This window comes from Danio aesculapii, chromosome 21, assembly GCF_903798145.1.
Source record: "Danio aesculapii chromosome 21, fDanAes4.1, whole genome shotgun sequence".
Taxonomy (NCBI): Eukaryota; Metazoa; Chordata; class Actinopteri; order Cypriniformes; family Danionidae; genus Danio; species Danio aesculapii.
The window spans coordinates 26,936,171-26,956,100 of record NC_079455.1 but is presented as its reverse complement, the minus strand read 5'-3'; the positions used below and the strand labels follow the sequence as shown (position 1 = coordinate 26,956,100).

Sequence of the window (19,930 nt, the reverse complement as noted above, 5' to 3'; positions counted from 1 at the left end):
TATGCATCATCAAACGCATGTGTCACCTGCTCTTTAATGAGCAGATGCATTTCATTGCTTTTTTGCGCTTCCATGAATTGAAAGCAAGCAGACGGGAGATTTTCTAAACTCTGATATTATGTTTGATGGTTTGATAGGTTGTCCAGGGTCAGACTTTTTAACCTAGGCTGTCAGCCGCCTCACTGCATCTGGCCGGTTGTCATGGTTACAGCGAATCCCCCGCCTTAGCTGAGTGACACTTGGTGTTCAATAGTTATTGACTTATTTAAAAATACCCCACGCCCTGCCTTCTCCTGGTCTTCCTACAGACATAGTTCTTGAATTCGCTCAGACAGTGATGCAAATGAGTGTTTGTAACAGATGTCAGTCAGCACATCTCTTCGTATGCTCACTACCTTTTAAAGCTGGGCGTTATTATGTGCATAGTTAGAGCAAGACCCATAATCATCTTTTTAATGGACATCATTAGTATTGCATTGTATATTCCCTTTGGAAATGTAAATCTTAATGTAAGGTCCTCTGTCTTCGTCTTAATTAAGTGGCCCTTAGCTTCAGGACATTTACAAGAGTTATCATGCAAAGAAGGGCTTTCTAATACATTAAGCTAGCGCACGTTCAAAGTCAGGATGTTCTCTATGTCTTGAGTCGGAGCCAGATTCGTCACTGTTGCTTTTTTCGGATGATGGCGAAACAGGCTTAAATGACGGTATTGTAATACCCTGCTAACAAGTCATCTTGAGCTGCCTCAAAATGCCGTCAAAGCGATCTAGAGGGCTGTTTTTTTAGTGAGATGAGCAGAAATGTCACAAGAAATAATGAAATTGAATAGAAATCTGTATGAAAGATTCTTAGTACTTGTAAATAAGCTAGTGTTTTTGGACTTTTGTTCCACCATCTTTAAGTCAATGTTTGTTTGTGTTATTTCTATGTTTGCTATAATGTTTTAAGTTAAAAAAAATGCAGGATATCTTCATGTTTCATTTAATGACAGATTGATATATATGTAATACCAGAGTAATCTTTTAATCTGTTACATATTCTTACAAAGGTAGTTGCTAAGTGGCTAATTGGAACTAACAAGTTTATCTGGGAGTATAGACACTATTCCAATGAGGAGGTAAAATCATCTGCACATGCCTGCAGTTTTATTGTCTTGTTTATACTCTTGCTGAAACTTTTCAACTTGAAGATGTACCAGACTGAATTAGTTGTTGAAAACTTGTGGTGGTGATGCTGAAGTCATGATTGTGGTGTATATTGTTTAATTCTGGAGTTTGTTTTTAGGCTTGGGTTAATTTATGAACATTATCTTGATGAACAGAACATGCAAAATTCATAAACTTTTGGGGGTCACTGATATTATGCCATAATCTGCAAGCTAATACAGGGTGTCCGTGGGGTCTTAAAAAGTATTTAAAGTTGATAAATCAATTATAAGAAAATTAAGGCCCTTGAAAGGTATTAAAAAGTCTTGATCCTGTTTTTACAAGGTCTTAAATTTTGTTCAAGCGTTGTCCAAAAGTGTTTGACTCCAAAAAAGCAGAAATATATTTGTTTTCCTCGATTGGTTCGGGCCGGGTGTGTCCGGCCAAGCTCCGGACACACTCTTAAGCTTAAAGGCTTCTCAACACCAGTTATGCTACCTGTGCGCTAGTTTAAAGTTCCGAGCTAATAGTTACACCAAGGCTACTACGCACGCACACTGGATTATCTATAGCAGCGGGCCGTTCACATATCGCGTCTTTTCCGCGCGCAAGTTTGTTATGTGCCCTATTGGAATATATGCCAATTTGCGTGGGCAAGCGAAGCGAGGCACTCGTGCCTTATAGACGCACAGAGTAGAAAACATCTCTCGCCGTAGCGGTGAGAGTTGTGCGTGGCTTTCAGTGCAATGTAAACAAAAAATATGTTAGGCGAATTATTATAAATTAATAAAATGATGTATGTATTATGTATGTATGAACGCAGATGATAACAGTTCATTTAAATACTTAGCAAATATAAAGCTTAAATTTACATTAGACGTGATAACCGTGACACCATGATCATTCTTCACACTATATAATTTAAAACTAAAATCTATAATTGTTGCATCCACAATTGTTATGCAGTTCAAAACATGACATATGAATGTGTCCGAATGCAGAAGAAGCCTTAAGCAATGCACTGCTTTTGTTGTGCTTTAAAATGCAACATTTGAATGATTGTAAAAAAAAAAAAAGCCACATTGTACAATACAGTGATGTTATGTAGTTTTAAAATACAACGTATTAACATTTTAATGTAGAAAAATCCAATGTAGGTGTCTTAAGGAGCAAAAACATATGGGCTCTTATATGCTGTTGGGTCATCACTCATATTGCAAGTCATATCTCTCCAGTCCCTCATTTGGGATACTTTTCATGAACTGGCCCCCATGACTAACTAATTTAATAGCCCTGACATAGAGCAAAACAGACAGCAAAATGGAATAATGCAAGTTAGCATACTCCTGGTTGGAGAAAGACGTGTTTAAATAGTGGCTGAAGCCTGTCGCTGATAACAACTACGTAATTTATTCTTTCAAGGTTTGTTTCTATGTTCTGTTGCACGGTTGTGCTCCATTCATTTATTTAACTTAAACTGTTTATTACCACTGCTTCTTAAGTTAAAGGTTTGATACTGATTAGAACTGGCGAAGTGGCGATGAGGTCTTAAAATATACTGAGGTCTTAAAAAGTCTTAAAAAGGTATTGAAATTTCCTTTAGGATTCCTGCATATACCCTGTAATAGGAAAATTATCGGCAGTTTGTTGTGATAACCATGCTAACTTTCATGCTAACTGTCAAGCCTCTTGGAAAATAATTATCATTCATTTCTTCAACAAGTTAAATGGTTTAGGATTACATTTATGCCTCTAGAAAGGGTTAGAAAAGAAACTTGGTCCTATAATAAATGGTGATATATATATTTATATATATATATGATATATATATATATAATTTTTTTTTTTCGTCAACTGTTCATTAAAGTTTATACAGAGGCTGAATTCAATTTACAGACTTACATGCTAACCAACTCAGGAGTTTTATGGCACCAAAAGTCTTGGGACAGCTGGATATTGAGCCAAGAATTCATTAGTCACCATGTTGACATCCTGAACACTGTAGCATCATCATTATCACACCCCATGCATATATCTCTGGGGTTCACAGGAGGAAGCTTCCACCACAACACACGAGAAAGTCCAGAAGATACAATGATAGTACAATGATTATGGTTCTTATTTGCCTTTGTCGCTGAGCTCTCTGAGATTTACTTATTTTTTATACCTTTTTACCTGCTCTCTGTACTTTATACTCATGTCACACCTCTTTCCTCCCTTTCCTCAAATGTGCTGAATAGTAACCAGTGTCCTTTCATGTGTAGTGTGTGCCAGGCACACCACACTTGTCTATTTTGAATTCCCAAGCAGTATCCCTGTAGTCCTGCACTTCAGAGATTAACACTGGAAATGTGTAGGAGAGAGCTATGAATAGTACTGCATCTCCCAAGAAACCTCTTTTCACAAACACGGAGACCCTCTAATACGCCAATGACTCCATTTTGCATTGAGAGGTTTAGGACCACTTGAGTACTTGAATAAAAGATACTGCTTATAAATTGTATTGGAATTTTTTTTTTTTTTACTATAATGGTAAAGTTGCATTTACCTGGAGAGAAAAATATTAATTTAATTTGACATCATTCCAGCCAGCATACATTAATTTTCTTCAACTAATTTTACAAGTCTCATGTGCTTCAGAATGTGTCTGTGAAGTTTTAGCCAGAAATACCTCAATGAACTTTTATTATACCATGTTGTATATGACCTTTTTTGAGTGTAAATCAAAATATGTTTTTATTTTGAGTCTCTTTGGGCCACATCATACACCCGGCGCAATAAGGTGCAAGATGTGTTTGGCGCGATTTGTTGCTCTTTTTTTTAGACCAGCACAACCCTAATTTTCACATTTTGCACCATTCATTCATTTTCTTTTCTTTTCGGCTTAGTCCCTTTATTAATCTGGGGTCGCCACAGCGGAATGAACCGCCAACTTATCCAGCACATGTTTTACGCAGCGGATGCCCTTCCAGCTGCAACCCATATCTGGGAAACATCCATACACACTCATTCACACTCATACACTACGGATAATTGGGAGCTTTTTTCAGTTTATTTATGACAATTAGCTTTTGTATAATGTTATTATTATTAGCAGTATTATTTATTATATGCATATTTATATTTGTTTAAAGTAAAAACAAGTTTAAATTTGTTCACCTGTCAGGTTTTGGAGACGTATGCATCAGTATATGGGGCATAAGAATAGGACATGTTTGGATATAACTCAGTTTTTTGACCACACTTCAGTATTATTGTTTATAAATTCGTTTGCTGGAAATTAGAACTGAATTTGGAAGTAGTTTTGAAACAAATCTTTGCACTTAACAAGCAAAATTAAAAATGCAGGCTAATGGATGTTGTCACTGGAGTGCATACAACACCGTTTCCTTTTCCACTAGAGTAAAGAAGTAAAGTAAAAAGTAAAAATAAAGAGAAAGTAAAGAGGCCGAATGGAGGATGCTCGTTCTTTATCCTCACGTTGCAAATGGTTTGTTTTCTCGCTAGTGAAGCGTTCAGTTTTTTCACTTACAATGTCTGCCATGTAAATAGCAAATGCGCCATGGCGTGACACAACTGACTCCTAAAGTGAATGTGAGATGAGACTCTGATTGGTTTAATGCACGTTATGCTCAAAACACACCCATAACTCATTAAGAAAATAAGCACAACCATGTTAGACCATGCACGAGGGTGCAAATCATATTTTTCCCTCCTTAAAATAGCAAAAGTGAATTCGTACACGCCCTTATTGTTTTTGCGGCATGCGCTTTAGCCTTTGCACCTAGATCATTAAATAGAACCCTTTAAATGCAAATGAGCTGCTGCTCCATGCCCTCTTACCTGTACAACTTATGCACTGGACAGCCATAACAAACAAAACATTTGTGTACAGTTTAAACCCTTGTCAGTTTAAACTCTGATATGCATCTTTTAAGAGATCATACCCATACACAATAAAGGCATTCAATCATGCACATGTAAGCAGTATTTATTTGAGGATTCTGTTTATAATATTTAGTTTGTGCTTTTTGGTTTTGCACTGGCCAACATTGAATAAGTGAATACTTGTGGTTTAATGTACAGTGATCATAATGTAAAGTAAGCACATCACATGGATGTGACCTATTTTTAAGCCGCATTCACTCTGAGATTTGATTTGTGATAAAGAAGATGAAAACCTGAAACCCAAGATTTCCTTCCCAATGACATGCACTTCCTTCTTGGGAGATGTACCACGTCATGGTGATTCCTTTCAGGGTGTACAGTTCCACATGAACTGTTTTGTATTTCCAGTCTCGCAATGTCTTCAATGTGGAGGGAGTTTGGCGTGCCCTTTGAGTTTTGCTTAAACAATGAATAGTGAATGAGTTCCAAGCAGGCTGCTCATTTTTACGCTTAACATACTACCTGGATGAGTAGGTTTCTATAGCAACCTCAGAGTCCCCTCCCCCACTGTAAAACACACATGCACGCAATGCATACGGCTTGACTGCTCTCTCTGACTTAACAGAGGTGAGTGAGGCTGTCATTTTTGCCAGATGAGCAACACCAGGATTTATAGTGCAGTGATAATAGCACAGATAAATCATCATCATTTTTTTTTTTGTTGATCTCATTTAATGGGAGGTGTTGTCCTGGTATAATGAGGTTGGATTGGGTGAAAAAGCCTTCGGTTTAGCAAAGCTCAGCTGTGTAACATGTTGACACAGATGAAATGGTTGTTACTTCCACACCACTAGGTTTGAGCTCCCAGCTGTTCCTTCTCTGCCCCTGTCTCATGAGACCTAATGCTATGCATTGCTGCTTTAAAAGATCCCTCCATTGGGCGTCAAACACTCTCACGCACATACAGACATCTCTTTCTGGCTCACCAAGGTACATTCTTTATGCTAAATGCCCTCTCTGACACTGTTCACAAAATAATACTGACTGTGCTGGGATTGGCCCAAGATGCTGTCTATCACCAATAGTATCTATCTGCAGAGGATTGGGAGAGCTCATCTCATATTGCCTTTGTTTCAGAATTTTAAATGGCGATTAAAAAGCACGTAATGGAGATAATAGACTATACTCCACGCTCAAGACAAGGTTGGGCATAATTAAATTAACCCACTTCAGAGGTCAGTGAGTTTTACAAATCTCATTGGCCACACGATGTCATCATCACACAACCAGAGCGTTTTGTGTTTATGTGTTGGTTATGGCAAAAAGCTAAATAAAAATAATAGAAAATGACACTTTTTGCTTTTTCATATACAGCTCGTGAAAAGGAAGTTGTTTTAACTATATGTCAAATCTAATGTAAAAGTAATTTTAACACTTGACATCAGGTAACTTCATAGGTAACTTAATGTCCAAATGTAAAAGCCATCAAATTATACGGCTTACTGATGATGTCAGGCACATCTGATCCACCCTGAGTTTACAAGCTTAATGACATCAACAGAGAAGCTCCAAATGCGGAGCCAAATGGTCAGAATTTGATTGAAGATTACTTAAACAGTTTTTTTTAGTGGATTAACTTGCATTAAATTGTTTAACTAAAAATTAAATGTTAACCTAAAGAGTAACTAACTTTAACTTTTTTCCTGCATGAAATCAAAATTTACAGTGTTTCAAGAGTTCACACTTAGTTGATGATTGATTGTAAAGCGTGTTTGGCATGCTGTCCTGGTAGAAAGCCCTGAGATTATAAAATCCTTGAGTCCGGGGCTCCCTTCCATTTGCAAGGTGAGAGGGAAGTTTAAGCTCAGTTAGGTCTCAAGAACTCCCCTTCTTATTTATTGCAAATGACAAATTAAGGATTGCTATGGAGAGATATACTGCTGATTAAGAGCTCATTTGGTGCCAATTTGGTTTAGTCAATTCACCTATGTCGTATGTCTTTGGACTGTGGGAGGAAACCAGAAAACTCGGGGGAAACCCACGCTAGCATGGGGAGATCATGTAAACTTCGCACAGAAACGTCGACTGGCCTGGTAAGGACTTTAACCAGTGACATTCTTGCTGTGAGGCGACAGTGCTAACCACTGGGCCACCATGTCGCCCTACCAAGAATAAGGGGGAGGAGTAGGGGTGGAAGGGGGGTTCTTCAAGACAAAGATAACTGAGGTAAAAAATTCTGGTTATTTATAGTGAGTTGGGATTCATCTGATTGGTTGACGTCAAAAATATAATGCGATTCGGCCCGCCAAAACATATTTTTGAACCACTATCATTGTTGTGCAGTCGTGTCTAGCCACTTGTGGTTTTGACCCGCCACCTAGTCGACATTTAAAGTACTGCATTCGGATTAGTTTTACTTTAATTTTCTTTCAGTGTATGGTCAAGAGTAACACACATGCGTTTTAATTCTGTTGCCGATTTAAACGCTAAAATATTTGTCCATAAGTGCTCTATTTTTACTAAAGCTCTATTTTTGTTAATATTCAAGGCCCTTTAATATGTACAACAAGAAACAAAAAACATCAATTATGTCAGGTTTCCACTTTTTTCTTGAATGTTAAAACAGCCCTCCTATGAATTGTCAGTCACTGAAATGGCCCCCCACCAATTTGAGTTTGAGACCCCTGTTTTAAGGTGAATAATTAATTCATGCTGGTTAGTCCACTGAAAATACTTCTTCTGCCTTTGGAGTGGTGGCCCTTCTGTTGATGTCAACCTGAGGCCTTCGAAAGCAACTGCATATTAATATCCTTAACTATGCCTCTATTATTATTAGTTTGCTATGATAAGCAAAAGAAACCCCAGCCTCCTACTGAATAATCTGTTTGGGTTTAAAATACATTAACCTACTGAAATAAAATCACACAGACTTTAAAGTGGGGTTCAGATGCTATTATTTGCAGTTGGGAAAAATCCAAATTCTGAACTTTCTGAAACACAGCATTAGCTAAGGTAATAATAGTAGTTATATCAGATCAGCGTTATTTCTGCACCACTTATGTAGAAATAGTCATGTTTGTTTTAAGTTTAAGGTGCTTTCATGTAAGTGACATTTTAGGCATAATTAGTGAGGTGCAATATGGGCTATTGTTAATAGTTTTAGGATGTATACATAACTCATGCAACTTGTGCATGTTTTGTGTTGTTCTTTATAACAAATTCATATGATCGACCGAATGAAATCTGCAATGTGAACTTTCTAGACCTGATGCGAAACTTTCTAGTGCAAATTCCTTTTGAATTAACTGGTGTCAGCACTGGTTGCAGGAGCAAGCCAGAATTGAGGCAGCATCTGTTACAGCAGCAAGTCTTTATTCAATAAGGCTTAAACAAAACAAAACATTATTGCACACTGAGAATGAAGGAGAAACAGCAGAATCGATTCAGCCAATCTCGACATGAACCGACAAACTGACCTGAAGCACAGGGCATTAAAAACTGGAGTAAATGAGAAACTAAATAAGACACAGTTGTTCACAATCAATCATACAATAAGTAACCATAGAAACAAGAACAAATGAAAACAAAGGGAACAAGAAACTATGTTGGAAGTGCAAATCCAAAAAAACTAAATCAAACGTGACAACTGGAATGTGTCTGTAAAAACATATATTGTATGTGTATGTAGAGTTAGTGCGAAATCTTTCTGAGTTAAAGGCATTTATAGTATCTGGAAACTGTTTAATTACAATCCTTTTGGGTGAATTCATCTTTCAAATATTCTCTCAAAATATCTACTTGAATCCTTTCAGGTAAATCAGTTATTTTTGGTCTTGTCTCTTCATTCTCGTTCTTTATCTTTCTAGGAGTCTGAGGTCAACGAGCGGAGGAAAAGGTGTCAGGTCCTTGAGAGGGAAGTGAAGAACAAGACGTTAGCATGGAAGACTTTGGTGAGTACAAGCTACTAACATAATGTCATGGTTGATAATGTCAAAGACTACATGAGTCTTTTTTATTCTCCTAATTTTAGCTGGATTTCTTGTAAATTCTTTCTAGGCAGGCATGTCAAGCTTTCATAGCTCTTGACAAAACACAATCAATACTGCTCTTCAAAAACACATTTGGCTTTGCTAGTCATTTTGTTTTCATGTTTTGATTATTTGACTAGTTTACTTAAAAATAAAAAACCCTACTACTAAATATCCAATAAGTGTTTTTTTAGTATCTTTATCTAGTATCTTTTAGTATCTTAGTTTTTTCCTTTTACCTTTTTTTAAAGTAATACAGCCTAAAACATATTGGGTTGTCGTAATTCATTGTAATGTGATGGGGACGCAGACAACGGAGTGTGGATCCAAATGCAGGTTTTATTTAAAGAATGGTCAGGCAAGCAATGGTCAATACAGGAACAAACAGATGTATGTGGGCAATTCAGAGTCGTGGTCGATAAACAGGCGACTGGTCAAAAGGCAGGCAGCATGCAATGTAAATAAACAAACAAAACAAAGCAAGGGTCAAACACAGCAAGGGAAAAGTAAACGCTTCATAATGTCACACACAGTTAAACAAGACTCAGCAAAGAGGTGTGTGTGTGTGCTGTGTATATAGTCCATGTAATCACTTCATGAGCAGCTCCCAGCCATGAGTTTGTGTAATCTACTGAATGAGGAACAGGTGCGTGTGAGCGGTGCATGACTGGAACTTGTAGTTCTTTTGCTGGCAGATTTGTAGTTTTCCAGCGATCTGCATGGGCTAGATCGCTGGTGACTTTGAAACTCATAGTTGGGTGAAATATGGACAACCCCATTGTAGTTTATTTTTAAATTACATTTAAATGACACTTTTTATTACAAGGGTTGGATTTTTCAATAATTGCATACCTGGCAACCTTCCCGTTTTTACTGGGATTCTCTCGTATTTTGCAGTTCTAAAGTCTGGGTTTTGGGTGCGTGTTTGAACAGACATATACACATAATTAATAACAATAATATCTAAAGATGTCGATCTTTGTAGGTTTTTTTCAAACACAACTAATTTCGTACTAAAAGAGCATAAAAAGTTAGGAAAGCAATCAAAAGCTTTCATTATAATGTTAGATCTGTGCATGTTTAAAGTGACACCTGTTATTTAATGTAATGAAAAGAAAAAATCTAAATAAATAAGAGATTCATTCGTTGCTCTGTAATCAGAATGTGTAAGTTATACAGTAAAGAAACGGCTAATGAGATTTGATAGCTTGAATCTATTTCATTATAATAGCTATTTTAATAAGCTGAACTGTTTGCTAATGTATTTGCTGCTAATGTATACCATTTAATTTAATTTTTCTTTTGTAAATAATAATAATAAAACATATTACTGACCATTTAACTGTTTATTTACAATGAAATGTAACATATTTAGTAATTTGGGTTTTTTTTTTAAGGGGGGGGGGGGGGGTGCAGCATATCCCTTATTATGGTGCCATATCCCTTATTTTTTATGGCATATCCCTTATTTTCACTTCCCAATGTTGACAGGTATGTAATTGACTCAATGTTTTGAAAGTGGTTTACTGCTAAACAAGGTCTACAATTTACCATTTCATTTACTTATTTTATTTGAAAATATTACTGAAATTTTGAAATTTCATTGGATGATTAATCAGCCTCCAATATTCAGATTTAAAGTATAGGCCTGCAGTTTCACAGTATTGTTTCGTCATTTTACAGTCAATCTTGAATTTACATACATTACTCATTTATTATTTGAACAGAGTTTCATTAAACACTTTTTGACACTGACAATGTGATTTCTTGGAAGACATATTGTCTTCTATGAGAAAGCCAGAGGTTTTTAAATGTCTGGTTTGACAAGTGTAAAGGGCACATAAGACATCCAGCATCTGGTTGGTATGAATGAAACGACTACACACCACCTCATTATTGGAGATCCTGTGGGTGTTTATTGGGAAAGCACAGTAATAGCATGTCTGATCCTAAAACACATGCTCCTTGGTGGCAAATGCTCTGATGTGCTTTTATGATTCACTGAGAAACATCTTTATCTTTTTATGTCAACTATGTTGATTTGATAATGTCGCTCAAAACCCTTGTGTTGCAATTAAAGTAGCAGCGCTAGCCCAACAGTTGATTTACTCTAATAATTTTTATGAGCTGGGGGGCGTTAATTAGTGTGCTTCATGAGATGCCTGTTTTGCGACTTGTAGATGACATGTCGAGAGGTCACAGAGATAGTTACTCTGAATAACAAACAGCTGTCTAATTGGATCAAATCTGTCTAATGAGCATTTTTCCATCATTGCACGGCAAATGTCTAAACTGCTGTATTTGGTTATTGCGGTATATGCATAAGTGCAAAGACAGGCTAAGGGAGGATGCGATTTCTCTCTGACCTCCTGTAGCTGTCATTGTCACCACCTGCTCTCAGCAGGAGAGAAACCCTGAGCTTTCACAGCAGGATCAGAGGCTAAGGTTTCTGTTTATAACAGGTACATACTGGAGATGTCACTTAAGATTGCACATCTCCCACTATAACCATTCACATTAAAGGGATGGTTAAACTAAAACTAAAACATTCTGTCATCATTTACTCACCCTTCACTTGTCACAAACCTGTTTGAGATTCATTCTTCTGTTGAAGACAAGAGAAAATATTTAAACAACTTTGGGAACTGGTAACCATTGGCTTTAATTGTATTTGTTTTTTCTGAAATGGATGTTAAAAAAACAGCAGACTGAGGAACAGCTTTTTCCCCAGAGCTGTCTCCCTTTTGAACTCTGCCCCTCACTGACTCTTTTGCCCCCCCAATACACCCCCCACACTCCTCTAACTAATACTCCTCACAATCACTGCACTATTTAACATTTGCACATTTAAAGTTTGCACATATTCATTGCACTGATTCACTTATCTGAACTGTACATACCCACTGCACATGGACATTTGTAATTGTTTATCTATCTGCCACTCCTGATTATTAATAGCATCCTGTACATATATTCATTTATTGTAAATCTGTTCATAGCTAATACAACCTGTATATAATGTTCATAGTACATCCATCTGTAAATATTACCATAGTTTTTCTATAACTGCACTTTATAACTTATACCTGTATCCTGCACTTGCTGCTATTGCACTGTTGGTTAGACCAAAACTGCATTTCGTTGCCTTGTACTTGTACATGTGTAATGACAATAAAGTTGAATCTAATCTAATCTAATCTAATGGTTACTGGTTTGTAACTTTCTTTAAAATATCTACTCTTGTGTTAAACAGAACTAGGAAATTTGAACAGGTTTGGAACTATTTGAGTGTGAATAAATATTGCATTTTCATGAACTATTACTTTAAAGAGTTTAATGTAAAAAAACAACAATACAAGGACACTGCAGTGATTGTATTAAAGCTGAAATATGGGATATTAAGTCATATAAGAAATACATTTGTATTTATAAGTGTCTTTAGGTCATTGCTTTTTATAACTTATGTAGAAACCATTAGAGATTTATCTTGGTAGTGATGATGTTGTGCATGACAGAAACAAGTCTGAGTGAATAAAAAAGCTGCGATGTTTGTTTATATCGTTGACAGTGCTTATTGTTGAACATATAACTTTCTGAGAAATTCATGAATCTGTAATTTACTAACACATGGACCGAACAAACTCTTCTTCGTAAGAATGATTTTAAGTTTTGAAGTCTATTTTCAAGTCTTTTCATTTTTTGGTAATATTGGTGGGTTTTTGACAAAGATTGTGGACTTTGGAATATTTACATTTACATTTAGTCATTTAGCAGACGCTTTTATCCAAAGCGACTTACAAATGAGGACAAGGAAGCAATTTACACAACTATAAGAGCAGCAGTTAACAAGTGCTATAGACAAGTTTCAGGTGTGTAAAGTCTAAGAAGCAAAGCATTAGTAATTTTTTTTTTTTTTTTTTTTTTTTTTTTGTGAGAGAGAGAGAGAGAGAGATGGCTTTGTTATCATGGCTTTGCTACCTTTCCTTTTGATATGTTTGATAAGCAAATATTTACCATTAAATTAATGTAGCATTACAAAATAAATGACAGAATTATTTATTTATTATTCTCAATATCAATAAGTTCTTATGTGTGTGTTATGTACATTATGTATTTTTGGTAACACTTTATAATAACTACACAATATGAATCATTTATTAAGCATTAGCAAATAGTTAATTCCTTATCTGTTAAGCATTAACTCTACATTTACAGATGTTAGTAAGCAGTTTATAACTGCAGATACAAATGCTGTATTCTTGACTTATAAGCACATGTATAATGTCTTTAATGATTGTATTTTCATACTTTAATTATGTTTTCATTACTAAATTAAATATTGCATCATTTACAAACCGGTTAATTGAGAGAAGTTGCTGGTTTTTAAAGATTATTCAGAATGTGTATTTAATTTTAATAAACTATTAAAATTAGCATTTATATATCTTATTATTCAGGCATATATTAATAGTTAATTTGTATGATAACAAATGTTTATTAACTCAACTTTATCCAGTTTTGTGACCTAAATCTAACCTTATAAATGACGATGATGAAAATGAAAAAAAAAAAAAACTTTATTCATTTCTATTCGTTTGAAGACACACAAATGAAACTGTATGAAATGAAAAATAAATCTTTGCAATATAAACTAAAAAAAAATTACACTAAGAAAATATTTTTGCTGCTTGTTCAAGCGACTTATTTAAAATGAGCTAAATCAGCGCAATTCTTGAGATTTGTTTTGGAACAACCTAATTGTTTTATGTTTAATCAACTTAAATTTGTAAAAACAATTAAGTTAACTTAATCGATTTGTGTTGCAACAACATGAAGGAAATGTGTGGAACCCAGCATTTTTTAGTGTACTGTGCAGTTTAAATCACTAAATAACATTGAAATGTTGTATCATACTATATTGTTACATTATTATATTGTTGTTTTATCCAATTTTATGTTATATTTTGACACTCATGTTATTCAGCAATGTTTAAACTTTACAGTAGTTTTACTTTTTAGATAAAATTGCAAATATTTATTGTTCAATTTATACAGAGTTATTTATTAGGGATTTATAAAGCGTAAATAGTCCTCACTTTAGATTTAGGTGCCAAAACTGGATGAAGTTGAGTTAATAAAGCATTTATTAACATACAAATGAACTATTAATATATGCCTGAATAATAATAAATAAATGTTGAAGAAATTTCAAAATGATTTGAATAGTTTATTAGTAATTTACTAACTCATTCTGAATGATCTTAAAGATCCCTAACTACTCTTAAATACAAATGATTTGTAAATAATGCAATACATAATCTAGTCATGAAAAATTAATCAGTAACAATGTATGAAAACACAATCATTAAGCACATTTTAAATGTGCTTATAAGTCAAGAATTAAGCATTTGTATCTGCAGTTATAAACTGCTTACTAACATGTATTTATGTAGAGTTAATGCTTAACAGATAATTAATTCACTATTTGCTAATGCTTAATAGATGATTCGTAGTCTATAGTTATTATAAAGTGTTACCATATATGGTTATTATATATATATATATATATATATTTTTGGAAAATTACTTTTTTGAGGCATTAAAATAAAATTAGTTACAATTCTTTTTTAAATACTGAAAGTAAAAAGGTTTTACAAACATTCTACAGGATAAACTGTCTGTAAAAGAAAAACTTCTAAACTTCTTTTGTCTTTGACCCACATACAGTAATAATGTCCTTTTTCTTAAATTACATTTAATAAACAATGCACTTGTTCATTTGATTTAACATAACTAAAATGTGTTGAAATTATCTCCTCAATTCCGCATGACCTACGGATTTACTGAGTCTCTATTTCTTCTGGTATACATCTGTGATTGTGTAACAACACCCACACACCCAATATACATCCACAATGCTGCAGTGGTTGGCCATGTAAAGAGCCTCATCTCAGTAAATGTTGTGGAAGGATGAGCAAAGCTTTTCTGAGCAGCTGCAGAACCAGGGGCCAAACTGGAGGGTGGGGATCGGGCAGCCGTGTCTGCTCGAATTAGTCCATTCTTGTGGCACGCTTTTGCTCTCTCTCTCTCTCTCTCTCTCTCTCTCTCTCTCTCTCTCTCTCTCTCTCTCTCTCTCTCTCTTCCCAAGACCGTCTCCTCCTTTCTCCGTTCTCCTTCTTGATCCATCCGTATGGAAATCAGAAGCCGGATTCTTGGGTATGATACGTGCTGCAGCTTTAACTCACATCCCTGTGTGAGTTTCAGTTGATAATCCTATGGTAGTCTAATCTTCGCCACATTAAAGCTGTGTTTAATCAGCCGCGACTGCACAGCCAACATAACTGCATATTTTTTACTCCCGATTTCAATGTGCAGCCAGTTCAGCGACCTCTTAAAGGTCCCTTGAGCAGAGGTTAAAGACTGTCCTTTCATATGAACTAATAGAACATGATGGCTGAAATGTTCCCAAATGTATATGAGGAAAATGCAACACGTGATCTCATGGGAGGTTTGCGGTGGTCGCCGTTCGGAGGCGGTGGAGTGTGCGCTGCCCTTGTGTGCAGTAGCTGTCATGTCCGGGGTGACACTGTGGTTGACAGACAGGGCTTCTGACAAGAAAGTTCAAATGCTTCTGTAGTTGCCGTTGAGCAAACCTGCCACCTGATATACTGTGACATGTGAGCTAGTCAGGAAGAGACAGCATGCTGAGTCAGAGATGCTTACAGAGTTCTGCCAGGGGTGTGGCACTTGGAGAACTTCACGAGATGGACGGCTGTGTTAAACGCTCAAATTAGGGGCGTTGAAATGACTTTCTAAACTTGTTCTAGTAGATGTATTTTCTGATAGGTTATTTTTTTCTTGTCTCTCTTTCTCAGTGTTGCCTTTTTATAAATATTTTTAAATAACAATTACATTTGGGTGACACAGTGGCTCAGTGGTTAGCACTGTTGCCTGACGGCAAGAAGGTTGCTGGTTTGAGTCCCGGCTGGGCCAGTTGGCGTTTCTGTGTGGAGTTCTCCCCGTGTTCACGTGTGTTTCCTGCTCTGGTTTCCCTCGCAATCCAAAGACATGCGGTATAGATGAAATGAATAAACTAAAATTGCCCGAAGTGTATGTGAATGAGTGTTCATGTGTGTTTCCCAGTATTGGGTTGCAGTCGGAAGGGCATCCGCTGCGTAAAACATGTGCTGGAATAGTTGGTGGTTCATTTCACTGTGGTGACCTCTGAAATAGAGACTAAACCGATGGAAAATGAATGAATGAACAATCACATTCTTGTTTTGTGCCATGCCATGTTTATACGAGTGGAAATATCCTCAGAATAACAGCATGCAACTGCGGTGCGCATCATTCATTCACGAATGATCAATATCCTTAATGATCTATCAGCTAAACATAAAGGGTATCAGTAGGACATGCATGTAGAATTTGTTCTAAGATTCATTCATTAATTTGGTGATGCATTTCTATATAAGGATCATGCAGACTGAGATGACAGAGTAAACTTATTTTTGTTCTATAAAAGCAAGGTGTTGTTGTATTTGTGAGTATCCAAACCGATTTGGAGAAAAACGATGTCTTTATCATATTGCTACGACCAAAATTATAGAATATTTGGTTTTCACTGCCATTCAGAAAAAAACGAGATTATTAGCATACATGCGTGTTTGTTGACATCATCATTATGCAGTGAATATTGTAATAATCCAGCATTTACAGTGCTCAGCATATATAAGTACACCCCTCACAAATCTCTCTTTTAAATTCATATTTTTAATAGGAAGCTATACAATATTATATTTGTGCATATACATTAGATTAGGCAGTACTGAAGGCAAATCTAGAGCTTATCTAACAAAATAACTTACGCTAACGGTCCAAAAACTAGAACTAGAACACCTAAATTTATATAGAAAATATTAAATACAAATTGAAAAAAGAGGAAAAATCAAGAGAAGCAAAAAAAAAAAAAAAAATGAAAACATTTAGTTAAAATGGTATAGGTTGTAATTATTATATATATTTTTTGCAATATTTTGCTTGAATTTAATTATATTATCTTTCAATTTCTAAATATGTGACTAAAATAGGTGACTAAAATAGGTGACTAAAATATTATTTTAATAAATATATAATTAATTTGGTTTGCATAATGCACCAAAATACATTGCCTATATTCACTGAGAAATGGAAAAAAATATTCATTTTCAAAATGTGGTGTACTCAATTATGCTAAGCAGTTCAAGTCAAATTGATTAATGCTCATTGTCACAAAGTTATCCTCACAATAATAGATGGGTGTGCAGGTAGTAAATCACAGATTCATTAATGTCTCAGAAAGTTACACATTTATCAAAAAGCACTGCCAACAATATAAACATCGCAGCTTTTTTATCCGCTCAAACTTGTTTTGGTCATGCAAAACAACATCACTACCATGATAAAACTCTACATCAACATCAATACCATAATAAAAATGATGGTTTCTACGTTAGTTATGAAAAGGAATGACCTAAAGACATTTACAAATACAAATGTATATCTTATATGACATATTAAAAATATATATACATACAGTACATTATATTGTAGTAATTTATTTTATTTATAATAATATACCTCATTTCAGCTTTGATACAAGATTTATTTTTGGAGAAAATTAAAAAGCACTGCAGTGTTTGGGTGTTCTGTTTTTATCTGAAGTAATAAGTCTAGCGACGTGTATATTCCATACAAAGCATGAAGCTGATTGGTCAGTTCGCAGTACACTTTCTGCATTCTGAAAAGTTCAGATGTTTTCAACTAGGTGCGGCTGAATATGGTCGCTCCTAGTATGCACACACAAGCCATGTTACTTTATTGGAAATAACTCATTTGCACTTGCAAAAGATGCAATATGTGAATGGCCCCTAAAGTCTTTAACAAGCCTACTTGCTGTTGCTCAAAAATTAAGTTGTTTTCTATGTCAGTGTTTTAGAGAATGATGGTGCTCATTCATTAACCAGACAGCTCTGTGTAGTTATCATGTAAATAACTACAACCTATTGCTGAAAGAGTTAGTGTTTAGGAAGCCTGTTTGAAAACAATTCATTGTGTTACATTTAGTGATGCTTATGTGGCCCAAAAAATGATGCTTCAAGAAAAGACATAAATGAACTCAATCCAATTATAAAGGTAATCTACCAACACATTGAATCCTGCTCTGTGGTAATTGCTGCAGAGTGCCATTCTCCATGAAGTATTGATTAACTTTTCATACTGTGATGTGATCTTTGAGATTTAGGTGGCTCTTTCAGCACAGCCAGTTATGGTTGACATAATGAGCTCCCGGTCTTCACTCCTATATTTTATCGTTCTTTCTTTTAAAGAAAATAGCACTTATCATTGATACTGTCAGTATTTATTTTGATTTGATTAATTGATTGATTTTAGTTTAGTGCATTAAGTCTTAATGACCGGAAAAAATATACCCTGTTGTGTCTGTGCCATTGAGGTTAATCAAACAACAAAACGTAGTAAAACTGTACAATATTTTTATCTGTACGCTGTAATATTACTTTTTGCTTATTAAATACTGTGCCTGAAAAACTTTGTTTTATTATATTGTCCTATTGTCTTTAATGTAATTTTTTCTGTTTTTTATAACACCAGTAATAGTAGTCAATACTGTAAATATTGTCAGGCTTAACTTTTTCATACTGTAAAGTAAAGTCATGTCATCAAATAGTTTACTATTAGTTTGTTTGATAATACCGCCCTTGCTTTTGCCTTATAGCCATTTTATGTAAAGAATTATAATTTTTGTGTGTTTATAATGTGTTTTAATGCTAATAATAGTGTATCTGAATCTATTTTATATTCATTTCATGTCAAGCCTTCTATGAACAGGTGTTGAGAATTAAATCTGCTAACTTTAACAGTGTATTTGGTTGTCCAGTGTAATTTTGATGTCCATGTCAAAATAAATAAATAAAGAACCCCTGTACATATAACACAGATGTTCTGCAAAACTATGTACAGACTGTGCTAACTCCGTTTTTCTATTTTCCCCTTGACAGAAGAATGAGCTTCGGGATGCTTTGCTGGAGAGAAAACGGCTCAATCATGAGCTGCTTAGTCACATCTTGAAGGCCACAGAATACGAGAAGGTAAGAGATGCTCAGCATCACAGGCCAGCTGAGCTCATAAGATCAATGGCTGCTCATTACACAGCTTTTCGAAAAAACATGCGCCCGAAGTGTTCTTTTCGGCAGTATTGATCTTATCGTGTCCTTGCCTGGTCATTAAATCCACCTTGTTTGTTTTGACCAATGAAACTGGATGGGATTTTGCCTGTGTGCATTTATTATGGTTTGAAATCAGCATCTGTGATGAGATAAGCGTGCCGACATGAACATTAGAGATCATCAGAAAGAGAAAGTGTGAAGGAAATCCAGTGACACCCTTATAGGGGTATCAATGTGAGTAGCGAATCTGCTGAGGAGTGGATATCATACTAACACTGGACTGCTGAGAGTGGCAATACGTGACACTCATTGTGTTAATAGTGTCGTTTTCACTGGTGCGTTTTGCCAAGCCATGGCAGGCCATGGGTTGGCAGTCTCTTTCTGAATAATCCACAGGCTGCTTCTCTCCTCTAACAGCAAAAAGGGGCCATCTGTCACAACCCCAGACAAGCGTCTGAGATAAAATGTCTTCTGTTTAATCAGGTAGTGCTGTCCGCTTTCATTCCCATTCCCTCAATGATCAAAGGCTTATTTCCCAGCATTCAGCAGGGCTAACAAGGCAGAGGAGAGTAGGTAAATAACCCCAAGTGGAACGGGTTGGTTTGTCACACGCTTCAGCACCAGGCACAATCTCATCTACCGA

General features: G+C 35.5%; 1 protein-coding gene across 9 annotated transcripts in view; it reads left to right on the top strand.

The window, feature by feature from the left end:
* rimbp2a (RIMS binding protein 2a) overlaps positions 1-19,930 on the top strand; it is a 75,408-nt gene that overhangs the window by 18,817 nt on the left and 36,661 nt on the right. For all 9 annotated transcript variants that reach the window (XM_056446495.1, XM_056446494.1, XM_056446489.1 and 6 more), the window contains exons 3-4: positions 8,900-8,983; positions 19,120-19,209. The gene's annotated coding sequence lies outside the window, so the exon portion shown is untranslated. The remainder of the gene's footprint in view (positions 1-8,899; positions 8,984-19,119; positions 19,210-19,930) is intronic.